The sequence below is a fragment of the Podarcis filfolensis genome (genome assembly GCF_964270895.1).
Source record: "Podarcis filfolensis genome assembly, chromosome: 8".
Taxonomy (NCBI): domain Eukaryota; kingdom Metazoa; phylum Chordata; class Lepidosauria; order Squamata; family Lacertidae; genus Podarcis; species Podarcis filfolensis.
Window position 1 is genome coordinate 89,881,551 of NC_139611.1, and position 24,020 is coordinate 89,905,570.

The window sequence follows — 24,020 nt, forward strand, 5'->3', positions numbered from 1 at the left end:
GCTGTGACTGATGGCCATGCCTTTGGGGGCTCCCATAGGCCTCTTTGCCCGCCCACCCCCTTTGCCCCTCCCCCGCCTCTTCCTCAGCCCCTCCTCCCCTGCCAAGCCTTCCTTTCAGGACCAGCTCATCAGCAGCACCTTTCCCTCTCCACCTGCCCTAAGAACCTAAGAGGACATCCAGTCGTTTAGTCGTGTCCGCCTCTTTGTGACCCCCTGGACCAGAGCACGCCAGGCCCTCCTGTCTTCCACTGCCTCCCGCAGGTTGGTCAAACTCATGCTGGTAGCTTCGAGAACACTGTCCCACCATCTGGTCCTCTGTCGTCCCCTTCTCCTTGTGCCCTCCATCTTTCCCAACATCAGGGTCTTTTCCAGGGAGTCTTCTCTTCTCATGAGGTGGCCAAAGTCTTGGAGCCTCAGCTTCAGGATCTGTCCTTCCAGTGAGCACTCAGGGCTGTTTTCCTTCAGAATGGAGAGGTTGGATCTTCTTGCAGTCCATGGGACTCTCAAGAGTCTCCTCCAGCACCATAAAATGCCACTGGCAACCTAGGAATCCAGATACAGTGGTCCCTTGGTTCTCAAACAACTTAGAACCCAAACACTGCAAACCCAGAAGTAAGTCTTCCAGTTTGCGAACTTTTCCCCAAACATGCTCTTTTTTGAGAGTTATTCTTCCGATTTGAGTGTTACGCTCAGGTCTGTCTGTTTTTGCTATTTATTTTGCATATTTTGCATTTTCGCAGCTCTTTTGTTTGTTTGGTTTTTGTGACTGTGGAACCCAGTTCAGCTGCTGATTGATTGACTGATTGTGTGACTGCAGTACATTGTTTGTTGCTTTCGTTTTATGGATCAATGGTCTCATTAGATAGTCAAATTCATGTTAAATTGCTGTTTCAGGGGTTGTTTTTAAAAGTCTGGAACGGATTGATCCGTTTTGCATTACTTTCCCTGGAAAAGCGGGCCTTGGTTTTGGAACGCTTTGGCTTTAGAATAGACTTCCGGAGTGCATTATGTTTGAGAACCACGGTACCACTATAGACTGTCTCTGGGCCTGGAGGTTCCACAGGAGCATCAGAAGGTGCTGCTGCAACAGGCCAGAGGGGGCCCATGAAACCCAGGCTCCTCTTCTCAATAGTGCCAACCAGATGCCCATCAGGGGCAAACCCACAAGAGCCCTCTCCCCTCCTGTGGTTTCCAGAAACTGGCATTCGGAAGCATCTCTGACAGTGGAGGGTTCTGAGGGATCCTTCGCAGCCCTGTGATTCTTGATTCTGGAGAAAAGGAGGACCTGCTAAAAATGGTGAGAGCTTTTTCTTTTGTTAAGTTAATAGCCCCCCCCCCAGCATCTCCTTTGCAATGTGATCTTGGGGCAAGGAGGACCTCAATATCCAGAGACTCTTCTGAAGGGGCTCCATGCAGCAGAAGGGACTTATTCTGCAAAGGGTGAGCCCAGAGGGGGCATGTCTTCCTTCCCCCTCCCTGGCTCAAGGAGGTCAAGGAGGAATCTGCAGGAGGAAGAGAGAGAAACAAGCTGTTGGTTTTTGGACTCCAGCTGAGAGAGGAGGCTCAGGAAGCTGGGCTGCATAAAATTAGTTTCCTAGAACTAGATGCTGCCTGGCCTTGAGAAAGCAGAGAGAGAGAAAAGTTTCCCTCCCTCTCAGCAGAACTCAGGGGCGGAAAGGAGGCTGAATGCTGGGAGGTTCTCAGGACAGATGGAAGAAAGTGTGCAGAGTTGAACTATGGAACTCCCTGCCACAAGGTCCTCTGGGATCAGCTGGCTGCAGCCAGGGCTGGATTTAGGCTTGATGCGGCCCTCAGCTCCTGAAGGTAAAGGGGCCCTTTCTATGTCCAGCTGTCCTTTGTCAACAACAAATTGTCACTGTTTTTTGTGTTGAATATATGCAATTTATGGACCTCATAGGTATCTCAAGCCATTTGCACATCTTGCCCTGCAACCAGTCCATGCAGAATGTCGGCACCCTATATACCGAAGGGAGCAAAGCAGGGATATTTGAGGGAGCAGGCGACCAGGCAGGGGCCAGGACTGGCATCCTAGGAGCCGACACAACACAAAACACAGTTGCTGTAGGTAGGTAGGTTTTATTTGATTTGTTTTTTACCTTATATTTTGGAAATGTACATCTAGTTTTTTTCCCTTTAAATTTTTCGAGGGCCCCCAAGAGAGTGAGGCCCTGAGCTAGAGCTTGTTTAGCTTATACGTAAATCCAGCACTGGCTGCAGCTCATCTGTCTTAGAAGCATAGAATTTTGGCTCTGGAATCGGAGCCCAGGGCCATCTAGTCCACCCCCCTGAAATGCAGAAATCTCTCCCCCCGCCCAACATGGAGCACAAACCCATGAGATTAAGAGTCTCACACTCTACCCACTGAGCTTTCCCATCTCTCTGCTGGATCTTGTCCTGTCTGGAGCTGCTCCATCCTCAGCCTTTGAGCCCAGAGAAGCCGATATAGATCTGCAGATAGCGGGATTGCGTTCTTGTCGGGAAGCAGAGATCCCCCGGAGGAGTGGGCCTGGAGAAGCCAAGCCCCCCTCCTGCCTTGGACCTTTCAGCCGAAGTGCTGCTGCCCAGAGGAATCTTGTAAGTGTTCCCAGAAACCAGCCGTGGGGAGGAGGAGGGGAGAGGCCAGGAATCCATTTCTGCTGCCGTTTTGCTCCCGAGGGCAGAAGCTACTGGTGAAAACAATGGTTGTAGAGTCGGAAGGGGCTACCCAGGGACATCTAGTCTAACCCCCTGCAATGAACATAAGCAGAAATAAAGCAGCAACAAGAGGGAACTTTTGACACGTCAAGAACACAGTGCAGGAAACCAAAGTTTGGGGGGGGTGTATTAATTTTGTCTGAATTTGTGGTGACATTTGGAAAATCAATAAAAATGATATCTATATATGCAGAGGCTCCTGGATGGGGCCAAAGGGAGACTGTCTAGTCCAGCATCCTGTCCTGGAAGTGGCCAGATACCTTTAAGACCCTAGAAACCAAGATAGACTGCCTCTGGACCTGGAAGTTCCATAGGGACATCAGAAGCGCCCAAATGCTGGATTGAGCGAATGGCCCACCTGGTCCAGCCTCCTGTTCTCACAGGCTGACCAGGTGCCTCTTTTGGGAAGCAGGATCCGAGCCCAAGAGCAACTCTCCCCTCTTGCAGCTTCCGGCAGCTGGCTTTCCAAAGCGCTTCCTGCCTCTGACTATGGCGCCAGGGTAGAGCTGTCCTGCCTAGGAGCCTCCTCTAGTCCTCTCCTCCTCTGTGAATAGGTCTGATCCTCTTTCTAGAGCCACCTGTTGTAAACAAACATCTGCCCTTTTTCCCGTATGGGGTGTCCAAGAGCCCATATAGTGTCCCTATGTAGGTTCCCTGTTGGTAGGAGAAAATGACAGAGGCCAACCAGAGAATATTGAGAAGCAAAGCAGCTAGTAAGGCTGATCTTTATTGATGTGTTACAACAGGGTCCTCACTCACCACACACAGGAAGGAAGGAGGAACCCAGAACAATGGTGTGCAAGTCCTTATATAGACTTTTGAAATTGCCACCCTGTCGATCAAGACCACCCCCAGAAACATCATACATACATCACAGAAGGGGTGTAGCTCAAGACCACCACCCCAGATACATCATACCTACATAACAGAAAGGGCGGTCTACAGCAGAAATCTGAGTGCTTTGTTTACCTCCTGTCTGCCAGGTTACCTGTTAATGGTCACTTGATTGGATTGCCTGGGGAGCCTGGCCAGTCTTTTGTAATGATAAACACTTAGTTCCTGAGCCAGGTCACAGGCTCACCCTATTCAAACACAGACATACCCTTAAGACAGGATTTGTGAAGGAGGAGGCAATGGGGAGGCTTTTCCATTTTCCTTTGACCTTGCAGAGAAAACATTTGGTCAGTTTGGGAATCAAAAATGGTTTCAGGTCGGTCTTCCTGTGCTGATCTATGTACGTGCTTGGTTGGTACATTGATTATATATCTAAGACCTTAAAATTCTCATCACACACCCAAGTTGGTGGAACATCACCTGGGGCTCCTGAACCCAAAGCCTCCCATTGGTTGAGGCAGGAGACCCCAGAGATTCCCCCTCCAGCCAGCAAGAGGCTGTCCTTTAAGACCCCCGGCTGCCCAGGATGGTTGGGTCTTGCCTGGAGGGGGCAGTCCCTGACGGCTCTGCTTCCACCCCCCCCCCCAGGTCCTGAGGTGGTTTCTCATCCGCCCAGGCCCCCCCCCCTCTCGCTCCCCAAAGGGGCTTGTGCGCCCACCACCTGCGGCAAAGGAGAGCCAGAGCATGTTGTGCTTGCAGGCAAATTGGTAGAATAATGAGAAAACAATTAAGTTTAATGAAACTGAACAAGCGCTTTCCCCCTGCAGGAAAGCCCTGGGCATGAAATATGCAGCAGCCAGAGCAAACGCAGGGATGGCCCAGAGTCACAGAATCGTAGAGTTGAACCGGGGGGCCCTCCAAGTATCATCTAGTCCAACCCCCTGGGGTGCAGGGATCACAACTAAAGCAAAGCTCTGCTTCGAAACCTCCAGGCCTTCCAGTCTTCCTGGTTTCGGGGGGAGGGCAGAGCCAAGGATGTGCCAAGGCCAGGCTGCAGCCCATGCCAATCATCATCATCATCATCATCATCATCATCATAAATAATAATAATAATAATAAATTTTATTTATACCCCGCCCTCCCCAGCCAAGACCAGGCTCAGGGCAGCTAACAACCGATACAAAAACAAATTGATTGAAATACAACTTAAAAAACAAGATTAAAATACAACATTAAAACTTTAAAATGCCCTTTAATGCATTAAAATGCCCTTTAATGCATTAAAATTTCTTTATTCCAAGAGGTGGGGGGCGGTATCACTTGCAGCCACTCCCTCCCTCTTCTCCTTTTGAGAGCAGAAGATGGAGAAATGACTGAAGGGAGAGGGAGAGACAATCACCAGCACTCCACCCCCCCATCTGGAGGAAAAAACACCCCACCCATCCTAGGTGAAGAGCACAGCAAGAGTGGGATGTGACTCAGATCGCCATGGCAACAGGACCAAAGCACCAACAAGGTTGGAGGAGCCTTTCAGCATCTTCCTCATCCCATGAAATTCATTTTCTCTGGTCAAGGCCAGATTCCAGCAGCTGGAAATGTCAGTGCTAAGTGGGAGGTTGTTGGCGGGGGGGGGGGGAGAGATGCCCAGGAAGAAGACCCCCCTGGGAACACCGTGGTTGGGGGGGGATCCCAGACATGGCCACCAGCCCTCCCCTTTGCAGAGTCCCCTCTGGCCAAAGTGAGAGGGTTGGCTTTCTTCACATGCTTGTGGGGTTGGCAGCTGCAATGCACCCCTTCTCAGGACCCCCACCCCAAAGAAGGATGCCTGTGGGGCAGGAGCTGAGCCGCTGCAGCCATAACCCAGTTGCTACCCATGAACTCGTCTCATCTGCTTTTAAAGCCGCCCTGTGGGAGGGAGTTCCACAGTTTAACTCAAAGAGCGCTTGGACCTCTGACCAGCAACAAGAGGACATCATCACCTGTGAGCAAGTGGAACAGCTGCCAAGAGGACACCTGGGCTTCAGGGTCAAGGACCACCTGCACCAATATAGGATGGGGGACACCTGGCTTACTGGCAGTACATTTTAAAAGGATCTTGGGGTTTTGGTGGACCACAAGCTTCACACGAGTCAACAGTGTGAGGCAGCAGCAAAAAAAGCTAATGCTATTCTAGGCTGCATCCACAGAAGTATAGTGTCCAGATCAAGAGAAGTCATAAAGGTAAAGGGACCCCTGACCATTAGGTCCAGTCTTGACCAACTCTGGGGTTGCGGTGCTCATCTTGCTGTATTGGCCAAGGGAGCCGGCGTACAGCTTCCGGGTCATGTGGCCAGCATGACTAAGCCGCTTCTGGCGAACCAGAACAGCGCACGGAAATGCCGTTTACCTTCCTGCCGGAGTGGTACCTATTTATCTACTTGCACTTTGACATGTTTTTGAACTGCTAGGTTGGCAGGAGCAGGGAGAGAGCAACGGGAGCTCACCCCGTCGTGGGAATTCGAACTGCCGACCTTCTGATCAGCAAGTCCTAGGCTCTGTGGTTTAACCCACAGTGCCACCCGAGTCCCTAAAGGAAGTCATAGTTCCACTCTATTCTGCCTTCACCTGGAATCCTGTGTCCAGTTCTGGGCACCACAAATTAAGAAGGAGGTTGAAAAGCTGGAGCACATGCAGAGGTTGAACGGTCAATGAGGAAAAGCTGAAGGAGCTGGGAATGTTTAGCCTGGAAAAGAGGAGACTGAGAGGAGATATGAGAGCCACCTTCAAATATCTGAAGGGCTGTCCCATGGAAGATGGAGCCAGCTTGTTTTCTCCTGCTCTGGAGAGAAGGACTTAAACCTGTTGCAGGAGCCCCCCCCCCCCAATCATTCAGTTTGTACAAACTCGACACACACACGACATATGCGACGTTTCTGTTATAAATTCATAGAAAATCAACCATACATCGGATCTGTACCGTTCCACTTTTATTTTACTCCACAAAGGAAGGACTACAAAATGGGGAAGGTTTGATACAGGCCAGCCATAATCTCTCGAGCATACCAACACGTTCTCCGCAGAAAACCTGCCCAGTTGGCATGCCAACCTTGATGGTCCTAGACAGAAGACCATCACACTCACAAAGGACCTGCAAATGGGAGTGGATTCAGTACTACTGAAACAAAGGACAGTGACCAGCCCTTCCCTCTGGGGGCAGGAAACAGTGAACTCCTCTTTGTCCTCAGGAATGTAATCATGGGGAGGGGAAACAAGACCCTCAGGTTACCACCACAACTCCTCCCTGAACCCCTCCTTTTTGTGATGTAGTTGTGATGTAGTCTTAGGGGTGTAGCATGGGGGATTAGTAGCTAATAAAAGTCGGGGTCTTCTTTTGTTCTGGGCTTCCACCTTGTTCCACCGGGTGGCAGGTGGGAGTCCTGTTGCGACAGTCTTCAGTCAAGACCAAGCCTCCTGGCTGCTGTTTTGCTCTGGTATTCCTGGCTGGGGTCCTTGTTTTTTGTCCAAGGGAGCCCTCAGATTTCTCCGCTAACAGAACCCATGGCTCCAAAGAAAGAAGGTTCCAACTAGACAGCAGGAAGAACTTTCTGACAGCAGGAGCTGCTTAACAGCGGAACAGTCTCCCTCCTTCCTTGGAGGTTGGATTATGGCCTCTTTCCCTGGATACTTCCTCTTCCCTCTCTATGGGTCCAGGAGCCTCCAGGAATTGCTCTAGGGCAGGGGTAGGCAACCTAAGGCCCAGGGGCCAGATGCAGCCCAATCGCCTTCTCAATCCGGCCCCTGGACGGTCCGGGAATCAGCATGTTTTTACATGAGTAGAATGAATGCTTTTATTTAAAATGCATCTCCGGGTATTTGTGGGGCATAGGAATTCGTTCATTCCCCCCAAAAAATATAGTCCAGCCCCCCACATGGTCTGAGGGACAGTGGACCGGCCCCCGGCTGAAAAAGGTTGCTGACCCCTAATCTAGGGGATAATGGCCATAAAGGAGACCCCCCCTCCAGCTTCCACAACCAACCCCCTTCTCAGCCCACCCCCATGATAAGGTGGAAGAGCCAAGCTGGCCCTAACACAGGGGGTGGGAAGAATATTTTCTGTTTTGCACGTTAATTGGTAATTATGAAGGTATCCCAATCCCACATACATATCAGGCAAGCTTTGTGTTTCAAAGTTTTGACCCTGCTTAGGAAATGAAAGCAAAATAAACATGCTAAATTGGATCTCTTTTTCCTCCCCAGCAGATGAGATTATTATTTTCCTGATGCTAATTACCCTCCTTTGATATTGGAAGAGTTTCCAATAATTCAGAATATCCCGGGAAGCCTCAATTTCTGCGTGCTACATCAACCAAGAGGCACCTTTCTGGTCTGGCTCCTTGTTCTCTCGCTTCGTGACTAACCCCGTGGACTCTGCCGTGGAAGCTGAGGTCCCTGCATTGCAGGGGGTTGGACTAGATGCCCTCAGGGTCCCCCCAACTCTGCAGTTCTATGATTCTGACTCCCATGACTCCAAAAAGAAAGAAGAAAGGTAGGCAAGCAGGCACAGGAAGGCCACAGCTCCCCCTGAACCTTTCTGACCCCCACATCTCCTTGACCCCCCCTTCTGTCCTGGGCAGCAGGGAGGTGTTAGCGGAGAAATCTGAGGGCTCCCTTGGACAAAAAACAAGGACACCAGCCAGGAATCCCAGAGCAAAACAGCAGCCAGTCGGCTTGGTCTTGATTGAAGACGGTCTTGACAGGACTCCCACCTGCCACCAGGTGGAACAAGGTGGAAGCCCCGAACAAAACTTTTATATTTACTCAATATATCCTCTCCTACTGTCCACAACATTCCCACAGACGTGGGTGGCGCTGTGGGTTAAACCACTGAGCCTTGGGCTTGCCAATCAGAAGGTCGGCGGTTCGAATCCCCGTGACGGGGTGAGCTCCCGTTGCTCAGTCCCTGCTCCTGCCAATCTAGCAGCTTGAAAGCACGTCAAAGTGCAAGTAGATGAATAGGTACCGCTCCGGCGGGAAGGTAAATGGTGTTTCCATGCACTGCTCTGGTTCGCCAGAAGCGGCTCAGTCCTGCTGGCCACATGACCTGGAAGCTGTATGCTGGCTCCCTTGGCCAATAAAGCGAGATGAGCGCCACAACCCCAGAGTCATCTGCGACTGGACCTAATGGTCAGGGGTCCCTTTACCTTTTACTGTCCACAGCATTCCCACACGGTGGCTTCAAAAGAGGCAGAGATGAATTTGTGGAGGGGCAGAAGACCATTGCAGGCTGCTAGCCCAGGTGGCTGTGTTCTGCCCCCACCATCACAGGCAGAAATGCTTCTGAATGTCTTTTGCTAGAAACCTCAGAAGGGCAGTATTTCTCTTGTGCTTGCGGGTTCCTGTTTGGGGCACCTGAGTGGCCCCTGGGGTGGGGGAGAGGATGCTAGATGGGCCATGGTCAAGATCTAGCAGGTTTCTTACTACCTGTGTTCAGAATGCAAAATCCCCACTGAGCAGCTGGGAAATGTCTCAGGCTTATTTTTACTCCCACAAAATCCAAGTGAGAAGTCAGGTTGCGCTTGGGGTCTCCTCCCTCTGAGATGCATCTGGAGAACACGCCTGCCGCCTTTTATCTGGGGGGGGGCCTTGCCAGTTGCCACCTTCCCACCAATGCCCACCGGGCCCCTCGGGTGACCTTCGACGAGCCACCGGGTGCGGGCAGGGAAGGCGCGCCCAGAGCCCCACCCCCAGCAGCAGCAGCGGGGGGGGGGGGGTTCAGGAGCTGGTACATCTTCTAAGTCAATAAACAAAGATAATCCTTAAATGCCCATTTAGCTCCACTTCCCGGCAGAACCTCAATTGAATTTAAAATAAGCCTCCGGTGAGCAAGTGCGCCGCTTGACAAGGACCTTCAGGGATGCTCCGAGAGCCGCCTAACCCCGCTGGCAAATGCGCCCAGATTTGCAAATCGTGCAGAAAGCGAGCCTTTTATCCAGCGCCATCTGCTCAGAGCGGCATCACGGAAGACACAGCCTGCCTCCCGGAGATAGGAGGAGGGAGCGGGAAACATGAAGAAGGGGCTTCGGAGATTCTTCTCCTCCTCCTCTGGGCAAGCAGAGAGGAGAATGCAATACTCCAAAGGAGGGAAGAACATGAGCAGAACCAAAGGAGGCCCATCTCGTCCATCCTCCTCTTCTCATGGTGAACCAAGCAGAAGAGAAACCCACAAGCAGGATGGATGGCGGCCAACAGATTGAGGTTGAATTCTGACAAGACAGAAGACTGTTTTTAGAGGACAGGAGGCGGGCAGGTGTGGAGGACTCCCTGGTCCTGAATGGGGTAACTGTGCCCCTGAAGGACCAGGTGTGCAGCCTGGGAGTCATTCTGGACTCACAGCTGTCCATGGAGGCGCAGGTCAGTTCTGTGTCCAGGTAGGCAGCTGTCTCCCAGCTCCATCTGGTACGCAGGATGAGACCCTCCCTGCCTGCAGACTGTCTCCAGAGTGGTGCATGCTCTGGTTATCTCCCGCTTGGACTACTGCAATGCGCTCTATGTGGGGCTTCCTTTGAAGGTGACCTAGGAACTACAACTAATCCAGTATGCGGCTGGACTGGTGACTGGGAGCAGCAGTCAAGACCATACAACACCAGTCTTGAAAGACCTACATTGGCTCCCAGTATGTTTCCGAGCACAATTCAAAGTGTTGGTGCTGACCTTGAAAGCCCTAAATGGCCTCGGTCCAGTAGACCTGAAGGAGCGTCTCCACCCCCATCATTCTGCCCGGACACTGAGGTCCAGCGCCGAGCGCCTTCTGGCAGTTCCCTCACTGCGAAAAGCCAAGTTACAGGGAACCAGGCAGAGGGCCTTCTCGGTGGTGGCGCCTGCCCTGTGGAACGCCCTCTCATCAGATGTCAAAGAGAATAACAACTACCAGACTTTTAGACAACATCTGAAGGCAGCCCTGTTTAGGGAAGCTTTTAATCTTCAATGGACTATTGTATATTATTATTATTATTATTATTATTATTATTATTATTTGAACACAAGAGCAACATTCTCCCCTCCTTTGGCTTCCAGCAACTGGGGTGCAGAAGCCTTCATAACATAAGACTAGCCTGCTGGAACTGGCCCAGCATCCTGTTCAGAGAGTGGGAAAACACCCCTAAAAGCCAGAAGAATCCAGATAGACTTCCTCTGGACCTGGAGGTTCCACCAGGTGTTCCCAAGCAGGGCTTAGCAGGGCTGATTTCCATGTTGAATTCAAAATCCTCCTCAAGGGCAGTCATCTCCCCTTCAGACGTGCCAGGAGGGGGGCAGGCGAGCCAGGCCCCCACCTCCTGCCTGTCCCCTGTGATGCCCAGAGGGGGGTGATGCAGACCCCCAGAGGCAGGACATGGGCTTTGCCCAGTTCCCATCACCCCCACGGGGGAATAGGTGAAGTGCAGAAGAAGGGAGGGAGCAGGGGGGCCCTGGAATTCCTGACCCCGGCCTTGCAGGTCTTTTCCCACCTGGCCTGAGAGGGCAGAGCCCGGACTGACTCCAACTACACAAAAAGAAGAATCCTGAGGCTGCTGAACAGACTCTTGGGCTGGGGGGGGGGACTGTTTGGAGGGGGGGTCGTTGTTGCTGCTGTTATTGCTGTTGGCTTTCTGTGGCTTTGTTTTTCATTTTGTTGTGCAGTAATTTATGTGGCAATTGTTCAGTTTGATTTTCTATCCTTAAAAGCTTTATTTATTCTTTATGAATGACAACCTATGTTATGTTGCAGATACGCTTTCTTTTCATGTTGTAAGGCATCCGCAACATGGTTCGAACCATGGAAATGCAGCATGCGAAGAAGGAGGGAGGGAGGGAGGGAGGGAGGGAGGAAGGAAGAAGGGAAGGGAAGGGAAGGGAAGGGAAGAGGAAGGAAGGAAGGAAGGAAGGAAGGAAGGAAGGAAGGAAGGAAGGGGGAGGAGGGAGGGAGGGAGGGAAGGAAGGAAGGAAGGAAGGAGGAAGGGAAAGGAAGGGAAGGGAAGGGAAGGGAAGGGAAGGGAGGAAGGGGGAGGAGGGAGGGAGGGAGGGAAGGAAGGAAGGAAGGAAGGAAGGAAGGAAGGAGGAAGGGAAGGGAAGGGAAGGGAAGGGAAGGAAGGAACGAAGGAACGAAGGAACGAAGGGGGAGGAGGGAGGGAGGGAGGGAGGGAGGGAGGGAGGGAAGGAAGGAAGGAAGGAAGGAAGGAAGGAAGGAGGAAGGGAAAGGAAGGGAAGGGAAGGGAGGAAGGAAGGAAGGGTGTTTTTCTCCTGCACTCCTGCAATGTCTCCCAAGACAGAATATGAGGGTAGGACTCGAACCCATGGCTTCAAGTTACAAGAAAGGAGATTCCGACTAAACATCAGGAGGCGCTTTCTGACAGTCAGAGCTGTTCGACTGTGGGATGGAAGGCGGTGGCCTCTCCTTCCTTGGAGGTTTCTAAGCAGGCGCTGGATGGTCTTCTGTCATGGATGCTTTAGCTGTGGTTCCTGCTTTGCTGGGGGGTTAGACTAGATGACCCTTGGTGTCCCTTCCAGCTCTGCAGTTGTATGATTCTACCTTTCTATCATGTTTTCTTCAGAGTCGCCTTCTGATTCCAGAACTGGCCGTGTCACAGGCTCCACAGAACACCTGCTCCGCCTTTGGAGTGGTGGCACCTGCACTCTGGAACTCCCTGCCACTTGACACCAGGCCTTCCCTGTACTCTTTTCCACACCTGCTAAGAACATTTTTTCCTACCCAGACACGGACGGTGCCAGTGTACGTTTTAATCTCTTTTCGTTTCATTGCTGACTTTATTTCTGAGTGTTTTAAAGAGCTGTGTTTACCGATTATTTCATTGTTTCCTTCTCCTTGTGGACTGCTGCGCAGCTGTTGTGTTTTACAATCGAGCCGTGTCTAAATTTCACAGAATAAAACCAAACAAGCCCAGAGTCTCCCGCTGCATTTTCCAAGTTCGCCAGAGGACAGTTTCTCCAGACATCTCTTTTTCAGAGCGTCATCTGAAGAGATGGCGAAGAGACTGGCCATCACTGCCTTGCCCAACATTTGCCTTTGCTGCGGTCAGCCTCCTCTGGAGTAAAGCCATGGTAGCCAGCTGCCTGCCAGCTGCCCCTTCCCCTCTGAACTGCAGTTAAGCCAGGCTCCTCCAGGACAAGGCCAGCGCCAGATTGTCACTTAACTCTGCTTTGCATTCATCTACTTAAGCCTAGATGGTTCCTTTCTTGCTGTGCTTTGTAATATAGAATTTATTCCATGTTTGCCTTTGCTGTCATTTGAGTTTACCGACATGCTCCGTGTTTTGTCTCTTTGAATTTCCAAAGCTCTGTGTTTCGATGTTTTGAACGTTTGCTGGAATCAACTGAGGGTGAAGCTCCTGCTCAGAAAGCAGCATCTAAGTAAACTCAGTCCGCCTGTCAATGAATCAAACAATCAATCAGTCAATCATCTTTGCTGATGCCCCAGAGGTCTGGAGGGAGGGGGGAATGGAGGGGGTGTCCCTTCCCCTCCCCTTTTATGAAGATCACCCGCTCTGAGACCCCACAGCTAATTCTCCCCTGGTCTCCTCGCTGGCCCAAGTAGGACCAATTCAGCTAGCTAGCCCTGGGGATTATCTAACTGATTTTTTATTTTTATTGTTATTCGTGTTTTTATACTGTATTTTATGCTGCTTTTATAATTAAGTGTTTTAAATTAGCTGCCCTGAGCCCGGTTTTTGAACTGGGAAGGGTGGGGTATAAATAAAAATAATTTATTATTATTATTATTATTATTATTATTATTATTATTATTATTATTATTCAGAGGCGCAAAAGGCCCCCAGGTGGCCAGGAGGACGGTCTGGGATCAGGGAGGATGACAGAGCAAAGGAACCGCAATCCTGCAAGCCAGGGGTTTTCGTGGGGTGGGGAGGAGAAGGGGAAATTCTGGTTGAGGAGCTGAGAAGGTGATGGAAGAAGGGGAGTCATTCTTGGCGCTGCTCCTGCAGTGTTGCTGAGCGATAAGAGGAAAACTAAGGGGCCCCGCTTTGATGTGTGTGCCTATGGAGCCAAGAAACCAGAAACACTCATTATTCCAGGTTGACACCAAAACAGGTGCAGGGGCGGATTGAAGCACCCTTTGAGTGCTGGATGGTGCCTTGCAGGGCTGGAGGAAAGGCAGCAGCGTCCCCCATTCGATCCAGCGCAGGATGCGGCCTCAAAAGGTGGCAGCTGCCTCTTCAGCTTCAGGCCAGAAGCTGTTCAGGGCACAGCGCAGCTCCTGCAAAACCCTGCTGCAAGAGGCTGGGAGGTGGCTCTGCCCCACGACCGAGGCCTGCCATATTTCAAAGAGCGAAAAAGAGGACAGGTCTGCCAACTTTTAACTAGCGATCACTGTGATGATTCTCGTTTTACATACCCATGGAAAAGAGGACGTGTCCTGGGAAAAGAGGACATATGGCAACCCAGGCACCACCATAACTTCTCCCAGCACTAGGCACAAGAAAATAAGCAGAGCCTGGCTGCTGGATCAGGCCCAAAGGGGCCCACCTAGTCCAGAATCCTGTCCTCACAGTGGCCAACTGGACGCCTCAATGGTGTTACGGAAAAATCTAGGTGTGAGGCTGCTCAGCCCCCCAGCTGGTCGGGCAGAGCCCGCGGGTCCCTGCGGAATAAAGGAAGGAGTCCAGCCACCAACCGGAGCAAATAGCTGAAGATCCGAGTTTATTGCGCAATAGGTTCAAAAGGAGATTGAACCCAGAGGATGGGGTGACAAGGACTTTTAAAACTTTCCCACCATATCCCATAATACAGTTTGTATAGCATCATTGCTACATCACTGACATGTCACAAAAGGGGAGGGTTACACATGATTAGCATAGACAGATGGGTCAGGGCAACACACAAGATTAGCATAGACAGATATGTCTTAAGTACCCACCACCCAAAAGTACAATAGAAGTTCCTTTGCCTGTCTGGAGCCTGAGGCGAGTCAGGTGATGAGATTTGGCTTCCTTTGGCTAACAATGAGCCCAGCAATTGTCACCTCTGAGAACTTCCTGGAGTCCCTTTTCAAGGGGGAGAGAGCTTTGGAATGGAGGAAACTGGGAAAGGAGATGATTTTATATTATTTTTAAAGCTAGGTAACTTCCCTGAGCTGTCAAGTTGGAAGGATATATTCAGGCATAATATTTGTAATATTTAACTTTAAAGATGTGCCCCCCCGCGTATTTTCCGTAACAATGGGAAGTGTGCAAGCAGGATTTGAACACAGGAGCAGCTCTCCCCTCCTCTGGCTTCCAGCAACTGGGATTCAGAAACATCTCTGCCTCTGACCACAGAGGCAGCCTCTGGCCATCGAGGTGAGTAGCCATCAGTGGCCTTAATTTCCTCTATGAATGTGTCTAATTCTCTTTTGAAGCCATCTAGCTTGGTGGCTTTCTTGGGAGAAAGGCAATGACAAACCTAGACAGTATCTTCAAAAGCAGAGACATCACCTTGCCAACAAAGGTCCGTATGGTAAAAGCTATGGTTTTCCCAGTAGTGATGTATGGAAGTGAAAGCTGGACCATAAAGAAGGCTGATCGTCGAAGAATGGATGCTTTTGAATTATGGTGCTGGAGGAGACTCTTGAAAGTCCCATGGACTGCAAGAAGATCAAACCTCTCCATTCTTAAGGAAATCAGCCCTGAGTGCTCACTGGAAGGACAGATCCTGAAGCTGAGGCTCCAAGACGTTGGCCACCTCATGAGAAGAGAAGGCTCCCTGGAAAAGACCCTGATGTTGGGAAAGATGGAGGGCACAAGGAGAAGGGGACGACAGAGGACGAGATGGTGGGACAGTGTTCTCGAAGCTACCAGCATGAGTCTGACCAAACTGCTGGAGGCAGTGGAAGACAGAAGGGCCTGGCGTGCTCTGGTCCAGGGGGTCACAAAGAGTCGGACACGACTAAACGACTAAACAATAACAACAGCTTAGTGGCCATTGCTGCCTGCTGTGGTAGCCCCATGTAGGGGCATGACAAGATCCAGTCCTGGGGGGCACTGAAGAATCTGGGGCAAGATCCCTCTCCTCCAGAAAGGGGTGCCACCTGCACAGAGGGTGGGCATTCAGCTGCGATGTGAGAAGTGGGTCTGGAAGGGGGCAGCCCCAAAGCAAGCATCTCCCAGAGCCCACCAGTGCCGGCTGGGCCTGAAAAGCGGAAGGGAGGAGGGGACATTTTACCACATGTGGTGGGATTGTAATGAAATTAAGAATTTTTGGGAAATGATATACAATGAATTGAAGAAAACGTTCCATCTAACATTTGTCAAAAAACCTGAAGCATTTCTGTTAGGGATTGTAGGAAAAGATCTGCCAAAGAAGTTGAAAATATATCTTCATGTCTGTGACAACAGCGGCGAGAGTCTTAATAGCACAAGGATGGAAGAACGAGGAAATCCCGACTAAAGAACTATGGCAAGAGAAATTGATGGACTACGCAGAACTGACAAAATTGACACATAAACTACGGGACAAGGATAACTGTGACTTCAAAGATGAGTGGGAACCTTTTACAATTTACCTAAAGAAACAACAAAACGAACTGGACTCCTTGGCAGGTTTTGAATAAACACTCACAAACTTTTTATTGATAATTATTAGTTAGACAAATTAAGGACTTATACAATTCTGCAACATGCAGAGAGAATAGCATTTACAGAGAAATCAGAGATTGGAACTGAGGGAAGTCAGGGGGTGGGGGGGAGGGGGGTTGTTTTATGGGAGGGAGGGGGAAAATGGGGGGGAGAATTAAGGATCAGATGTTTTAAGATTATATGTTTTGTTGAATTACCTAATAAAGAAAAAAGAAAGAAAAGAAAAGAAAAGTGGAAGGGAGGTCGGCCTGGCCTTGGCATCGCCTCCGAAGCCCCTGGCATCTCGCAGACAAACAAGCCGGTTCCTCGTTTGCACGGCTTGGCAGGCGCGGCGGGGGAAGGAAGAGCCGTCCGTGCTCTCGGCAAACACCTCCCTGCGCTGTGCCAGCGTGGAAACTCATTAGATGAAGCTTTAATATCAGATCCATCCATGCAAGCCAAGGCCTGATTGGCAGGAGGGCTTTGCGAGACGTGCCAGGCAAGGCTCTCCCCCAGAACAAGGCAGGCTGCTCCGCCCTCATTGGGATGCAGAGGCAGCTGCCGGCTGTCAGGCGGAGGAGGAAAATCGGGGTGGGAGGTGGGAGGAGGGACCTGCGGAGAGAGGCGGCCAGAGGCAGGCGGGCAAAGAGGCCTCTTCCAAAGGGAGGACCGGCCCCTCCAGCCAAAGCCCGGCCTGCCTCTTCGGAAGACGGCCGGCCAGATTATCTCCATCACAAAAATGGGGGGAATCTGCAAAATCCATCCCTTGAATTGTGGCATAAACACGTACGCAACATGGCAGTCGCTGAGAAAATAACTCATAATCTCCACATCCTAAAAGGAGAAGAACCCAGGGAATGTTTTTGCACAATGTGGCAGGACTTGAACATTTTGCGTCTCAGCTAGCGAACTGCAGGACTCTGGTGAAGGAAAGAAGAGAGACGTTCAGACTTCCGGAGGAGGAGAGCACTTTAAATATCTAGATGGGAATAGGGGAAAGTAAGGTAAAGGACCCTTCGATGGTGAAGTCCAGTGAAAGGCAACTCTGGGGTTGCGGCGCTCATCTCGCTTTCAGGCTGAGGGAGCCGGCGTTTGTCCACAGACTGCTTTCCGGGTCATGTGGCCGGCAGGACTAAACCGCTACGGGTGCAACAGAACACCGTGATGGAAACCAGAGCACACGGAAATGCTGTTTACCTTCCCACCACAGTGGTATCTATTTATCTACTTGCACTGTGTGCTTTCGAACTGCTAGGTTGGCAGGAGCTAGGACAGAGCAACAGGAGCTCGCTCTGTTGTGCAGATTCAAACTGCCGACTTTCTGATCGGCGAGCCCAAGAGACTCGGTGGTTTAGACCACAGCGCCACCCGCATCCCTACACTTCCCTGTACAACATAGACATCTCAATATTGACTTTCTATGCTTGCATATTAGTTTTGCTGTTGTTGTTTGTAAAATATAACGAGCGTTCTTCATTTTATAAAACTAATAATATTAATAATAATAGAGTTATAGAGTTGGAAGGCACCCGAGGGTCATCTAGTCCAACCCCCTACAATGCAGGAATCACAGCTGAAGCATCCATGACAGATCACCCAATCGCCACTTAAAAGCCTCCAAGGAAGGAGAGTCTACACCCATCCGAGGGAGAGCGTGAACAGCTCTTACTGTCAGAAAGGTCTTCCTGCTGTTTAGTCGGAATCTCCTTTCTTGTAACTTGAAGCCATGGGTTCAGATCCTGCCCTCCAGAGCAGGAGAAAAGAAGTTTGTTCCCTCTTCCATGTGAAAAATAAATAACCCTGTCGCTCACATAATCACAGAACCACAGTATTGTAGTGCTGGAAGGGACCCCCAAGGGCAATCTAGTCCAACCCTCCGCTATTTTGCTTCTGGAGCATCCCTCGGTAACATCCAGCAGAGATCCGCAAGCCTGCCGGGTCCGGCTAACACTCCCCTGTTCTGCTCACAAATAAAGCAGCAGCAGCAGCGTTTCCTGCATTTTGTGTATCCCAGTTGCAGACCGAAGAGCACAGCTATTTTCAGATCACCGCAGACATGCCAAGCCAAGTTGAGCTGAATGAATTCTAGAAGAACTGGCAGGTTGCCATGCAATTCCTACATAGGGAGGGCATGAGCACCTCAGTTTAAGGAGGATATTGGCAAGCCTGAAGGTGGGCAGAAGAGGGTGGCTGAGAGGGTCGGGAGTCTGGAAACCAAGCCTTGTGAGGAACGGCTGGGGGAATTAGGCATGTTTAGCCTGGAGAAGTGGGACATGGGTGGCACTGTGCGTTAAACCACTGAGCCTCTTTGGCTTGCCGATCAGAAGGTTGGCGGTTCGAATCCCCGTGACGGGGTGAGCTCCCGTTGCTCGGTCCCTGCTCCTGCCAACCTAGCAGTTTGAAAGCACGTCAAAGTGCAAGTAGATAAATAGGTACTGCTCTGGTGGGAAGGTAAACGGCATTTCCGTGCGCTGCTCTGGTTTGCCAGAAGCGGCTTAGTCATGCTGGCCACATGACCCGGAAGCTGTACGCCGGCTCCCTCGGCCAATAAAGCGAGATGAGGGCCGCAACCCCAGAGTTGGCCACGACTGGACCTAATGGTCAGGGGTCCCTTTACCTTTACCTTTTAACCTGGAGAAGAGGACACTAAGAGAAGACATGAGAGCCATCTTCAAATATCTGAAGGGCTGCCCCATGGAAGATGGAGCCAGCTGGTTTTCTCCTGCTCTGGAGGGCAGGACCCGAACCAATGGATTCAAGCGACAAGGAAGGCGATTCCGACTAAATATTGGGAAGACCTTTCTGAAGGTAAGAGCTGTTCAGCAGTGGAACAGCCTCCCTGGGATGGTGTCAGACTCTCCTTCATTGGATGTTTTTAAGCAGGGGTTGGAGGGCCACCTGCCAGGGATTCTTGAGTTGTGATTTCTGCATGGCAGGGGGTTGGACTAGATGACCCCTGGGGTCCCTTCCAGTTCTACCATTCTATGATTCCAAGCTAGTGAAACAGAAGGCTGCTTGTTGCTGGTATGGAGCAATGGGGCTTTCCAACTGACTTTGGCAGAACTGATGTTGTGTTGTTGTCTGAACACTTCCTTTAGTTTTTTGACATGATTGCAATATACAAGGTCACCTTCCTGAGAAAGTGTGCTGCAAGATTCTCCTCTGGGTTTTTTTAAATAAGGGGTGGGGAACTGTGCCACTCTGCAGGAGATTCCGGACTTGTCATCCAGAGGCTAGAAGCTCCAACTGAGCTTTCAGTTCAGCTGGAGAAGTCAAATGGGGTTCAGTCGAGGAACCAGGCCCTTCAATAAGGGATGGCCATCGTCATGCTGTTCTCCACACTGAGCTTCCTGGTCAGGTCCAAGATTGTCACCTCCAGTGTGTCTCTTAGTAAAGATTTTGGTGGCTTTGGTGGTAAAGGGACCCCTGACCATTAGGTCCAGTTGTTGCAGCTCTCATCTCGCTTTATTGGCCAAGGGAGCCGGTGTACAGCTTCTGGGTCATGTGGCCAGCATGACTAAGCCACTTCTGGCGAACCAGAGCAGCGCACAGAAGTGCCGTTTACCTTCCCACCGGAGTGGTACCTATTTATCTACTTGCACTTGGACGTGCTTTCGAACTGCTAGGTTGGCAGGAGCAGGGACTGAGCAACGGCAGCTCACCCCATTGCAGGGATTTGAACCACCGACCTTCTGATCGGCAAGTCCTAGGCCCTGTGGTTTAACCCACAGCGCCACCCACGTCCCATCGCTTTGGTGGTACTGGAAGCTATTACTATGTTCAACGGGTCTTAGAGCAGATGGTGAATTCAGATATTGTACAGTATGGTGAGATTTCATCTCAAGGCTCAGCATGCAAATCGCCATCTGCAACAAGGTCTTCTGCCTCTCGCCAGACCATCAGTATAGCAAACCCCGTTCTGCAAGATCCGTCTTTCAGCCAAGCTGTCAGTGGAGTTACAAATACGTGGAGCCCGTGGTTTGTCTTGTCTCCTGCCTTAATTTAGAAATAAAGTTCAAATGCCTTTTGCACAAGCAAAACTTGGTTTCTGAGATTTAAGAACATAGAGGCCTGCTAGCTCGGACTAAGCCCCCTGCTCTCATAGTGGCCAGACTCAAGTAAGACCCCAGCACAAGAGCCTTCTCCCCTCCTCTGGTTTCCATAGGAGTTCAGAAGAATTGCTATCTCCATTGTTAAAGGCTGGGAACTGTTCCTTTTCCCTTATGGGGTATCCAAGAGCCCTTATAGAGTCCTTAAGTGGGTTCCCCATTGGTAGGAGAAAATAACAGAGGCCAACAAGAGAATACTGAGAAGCAAAGCAGCTAGTAAGCTTGATCTTTACTAACTGTTGCAACAGGGTCCTCACTCCCCACATGCAGGAGGGAGGAGGAACCCAGAACAATGGTGTGCAAGGCCTTATATAGACTTTTGAAATTGCCCACCCTGTAACCCAAAATATCATGCATACATCACAGAAGGAGGCGGTCTCCAGCAGAAATCCTGCTTGCCACTGATAATGGTCACTGATTGCATTAGCTGGGCAGCCTGGCCATTCTTTTGTGATGGTCAATATTTTAGTTTCCTGAATCCAGGTCACAGGCTCACCCTATTCATGCACAAATACACCCTTAAGACAGGATTTGCAAGTATTTGAGGTCATTGGGAGAGTCAAAATGGCTTCAGGATTGCTCTCTGACACACATAGAATCATAGAATCATAGAATCATAGAATCATAGAGTTGGAAGAGACCACAAGGGCCATCGAGTCCAACCCCCTGCCAAGCAGGAAACACCATCAGAGCACTCCTGACATATGGTTGTCAAGCCTCTGCTTAAAGACCTCCAAAGAAGGAGACTCCACCACACTCCTTGGCAGCAAATTCCACTGTCGAACAGCTCTTACTGTCAGGAAGTTCTTCCTAATGTTTAGGTGGAATCTTCTTTCTTGTAGTTTGGATCCATTGCTCCGTGTCCGCTTCTCTGGAGCAGCAGAAAACAACCTTTCTCCCTCCTCTATGTGACATCCTTTTATATATTTGAACATGGCTATCATATCACCCCTTAACCTCCTCTTCTCCAGGCTAAACATGCCCAGCTCCCTTAGCCGTTCCTCATAAGGCATCGTTTCCAGGCCTTTGACCATTTTGGTTGCCCTCCTCTGGACACGTTCCAGTTTGTCAGTGTCCTTCTTGAACTGTGGTGCCCAGAACTGGACACAGTACTCCAGGTGAGGTCTGACCAGAGCAGAATACAGTGGCACTATTACTTCCCTTGATCTAGATGCTATACTCCTATTGATGCAGCCCAGAATTGCATTGGCTTTTTTAGCTGCCGCGTCACACTGTTGGCTCATGTCAAGTTTGTGGTCAACCAAGACTCCTAGATCCTTTTCACATGTACTGCTCTCAAGCCAGGTGTCACCCATCTTGTATTTGTGCCTCTCATTTTTTTTGCCCAGGTGCAATACTTTACATTTCTCCCTGTTAAAATTCATCTTGTTTGTTTTGGCCCAGTTCTCTAATCTGTGAAGGTCGTTTTGAAGTGTGATCCTGTCCTCTGGGGTGTTAGCCACCCCTCCCAGTTTGGTGTCATCTGCAAATTTGATCAGGATGCCCTTGAGTCCATCATCCAAGTCGTTGATAAAGATGTTGAATAAGACCGGGCCCAAGACAGAACCCTGTGGCACCCCACTAGTCACTCTTCTCCAGGATGAAGAGGAACCATTGATGAGCACCCTTTGGGTTCGGTCAGTCAGCCAGTTACAAATCCACATACTTAGATATGTGTGCATTTATGACTATTTATTCTATATTTGAGACCTTAATATTCTTGTAACGCTGGAGGGAGAGCGTAGCTGTCATGGCTCATAGCCAATGATAGCCGTCTCCTCCTCCATGACTTTCTCTCTTGCTCTCATGCAGGCTGTGGCATCAGTCACAGCTGGTAGCCAGCATGTCTGGGCCTCCCGTGGCAGAGACAGATCCAGAAGCACCCAAACGGTGTTCCTGTCCTTTCACGGAGAATGCAGACCCATCCAGGCCAGGTGAGCAACCTGTTTTCCACACGTGAGATTCGTTCACTCACATTGCCTCTGTCTTGCCAGATTCAAGCGCAGCTCATTCCCCCTCATCCAGCCCAGACCCCACGCAGCCCCTCTTCATTCAGGGGCCACATGGAGAAGCACGGCCAAGTGTCACCAGCCTCCTTCGCCCCCAAACTCAGGAGGTTCCCCCGAGGCTTCAGGTGTCAATGGGGACTGAGAGGTTCCCTAGCTAAGCGTCAAGGCGAGGGAGGTTTAAAGAGAGTGTCACGGAATCAAGCTCATCCATTTTGTTGAATTAAATAAACTAAATAGGTTTAATTGGGTTTTGAATAAATGTGCAATTAGCTGCTACTGTTTTGAATTTTATTGTGTTATTATATTCCTGAGCTGGTTGTGCAAATCGCTATTCCGAATAAGCTTTTATAGGGTGAGTGGGGGGACTGGGGATGAGTTTATGGAGCCAGTGGGGTGAGGCCCACCTGCTGGACTTCCATCTTGGTCCCAAGTGGGGCGCGATCCCAAAGGGGGCAAATCTCAAGGCGCCAGGCGCTATCTTTCCCAGCGCTGGTGCCTCCATTGCTCCCTCCTCCCAGCAAACTGCTCTCCAGATCAAAGCGAGGAGGGAAAGTTAAATTGGCGATTGATCTTCAGTTCCAAGAAGATTGCAGATTTATCTTCTGAAGGCACCGCAGCCCAAGGAGCCGGAGGGAGAGGCAAGGCGCCGCCAGGAGAGGCCATAAATTATCCCGCCGCCCAGATGCCAACGCCGTATTTCAAACGAGGGCGAGGCGGTGTTAACGGCCTAAGAGGAGCGATTCTCGTTTGAGATACAAGTTGGCAAACAGGATGAGTGATGGCTGCACATGGCAGGCGGCCGATGAATTAATTATGGTTTCAAAGGCATGGTCAGAGGCAGCGGGGGCAGGGGGGCAGGTTTCTTTCTTAAAAAATATCACTCAAGTTTCACTTTGTCCTTTATACTGGTTTGAGCTCTGCAGCCCTGACAGATGTGCCGCGTCTCAGCAGCAGGGCCTGCCGTGACAGGAGCATGCTTTCCTGACATGGAGCCAATTAACCCCTCCAGAGTTAAACACGCATTTTGCAGTTGTTGGAGCCCAAGGCTTAACTCCTGCTCCACCCGCCACCCCCGTCTGCTTCCTCCGAAAGGGTCTCAATCTCACTGGTGATGGGAAAGAGTCTTCCCTGACTGAGACAGCCCTGGAGGGCGGCTATCAGTTACGGCTACATGCCAGGCAGGTCCAGATGTCCAGAGAGTCAGGCAGAACTGCTCCCTCCTCACAGCAGTGGTGGATCCCAAGAGAGGGGGGCGATTAAGGGCCTAGAAATTGTGGGAATGTTCAGGGATGCAGGAGAGGATATATTGTCTGATTATAGCCTTTCCAGCTTGTGTAAACAAGTTCACAATTTAGCAGATTAACATTCCCCTTTTTAAACTCACAGCGGATGCGTTTGCTCAGGCTCACTATAACTGTTCTGGTATTTCCCCCTCATAAAAGACAAGACACGACAGTCTTCTAGTGTAAAAAGGTTTACTCACACATCATTCTGTTCACAATAGGATCCCAGAAGGCAGACCTAGCTTAGAAAAGTAACATACACCTGGAAACTATCTCATAAGGAGACAGTTCCTTTGTCCTCTCTTGGCTGGAGGCCAAGAGGGCATCTTTGGCTAAGCAGATGTTGCTACTTCGATGCATGTAGTCAGAGAGAGAGAGATGGCTGCCCTGCCCTATGTTTTTGTCATTACCTGCACAGGTGAGGCCACACCCACCTCTAGTCACATGCAGAGGAAGTCTGTCCCAGCCTAGAAGGAAAAAGGAAGTTTA

At 50.5% G+C, this 24,020-nt stretch overlaps 2 long non-coding RNA genes across 2 annotated transcripts in view; both read left to right on the forward strand.

Moving 5' to 3' along the window:
• Nucleotides 1-19,115, forward strand: part of LOC310769158 — a 254,965-nt gene extending 235,850 nt beyond the window's left edge. The window contains exon 3 of the long non-coding RNA XR_014551458.1: nt 17,855-19,115. This is a non-coding gene — a long non-coding RNA (uncharacterized lncRNA). The remainder of the gene's footprint in view (nt 1-17,854) is intronic.
• On the forward strand, nt 11,853-12,791 carry LOC310769221. The gene is made up of 2 exons (XR_014551542.1): nt 11,853-12,295; nt 12,407-12,791. It is a non-coding gene; the product is annotated as an uncharacterized lncRNA (long non-coding RNA).
• Nucleotides 19,116-24,020: the final 4,905 nt, after the last annotated feature.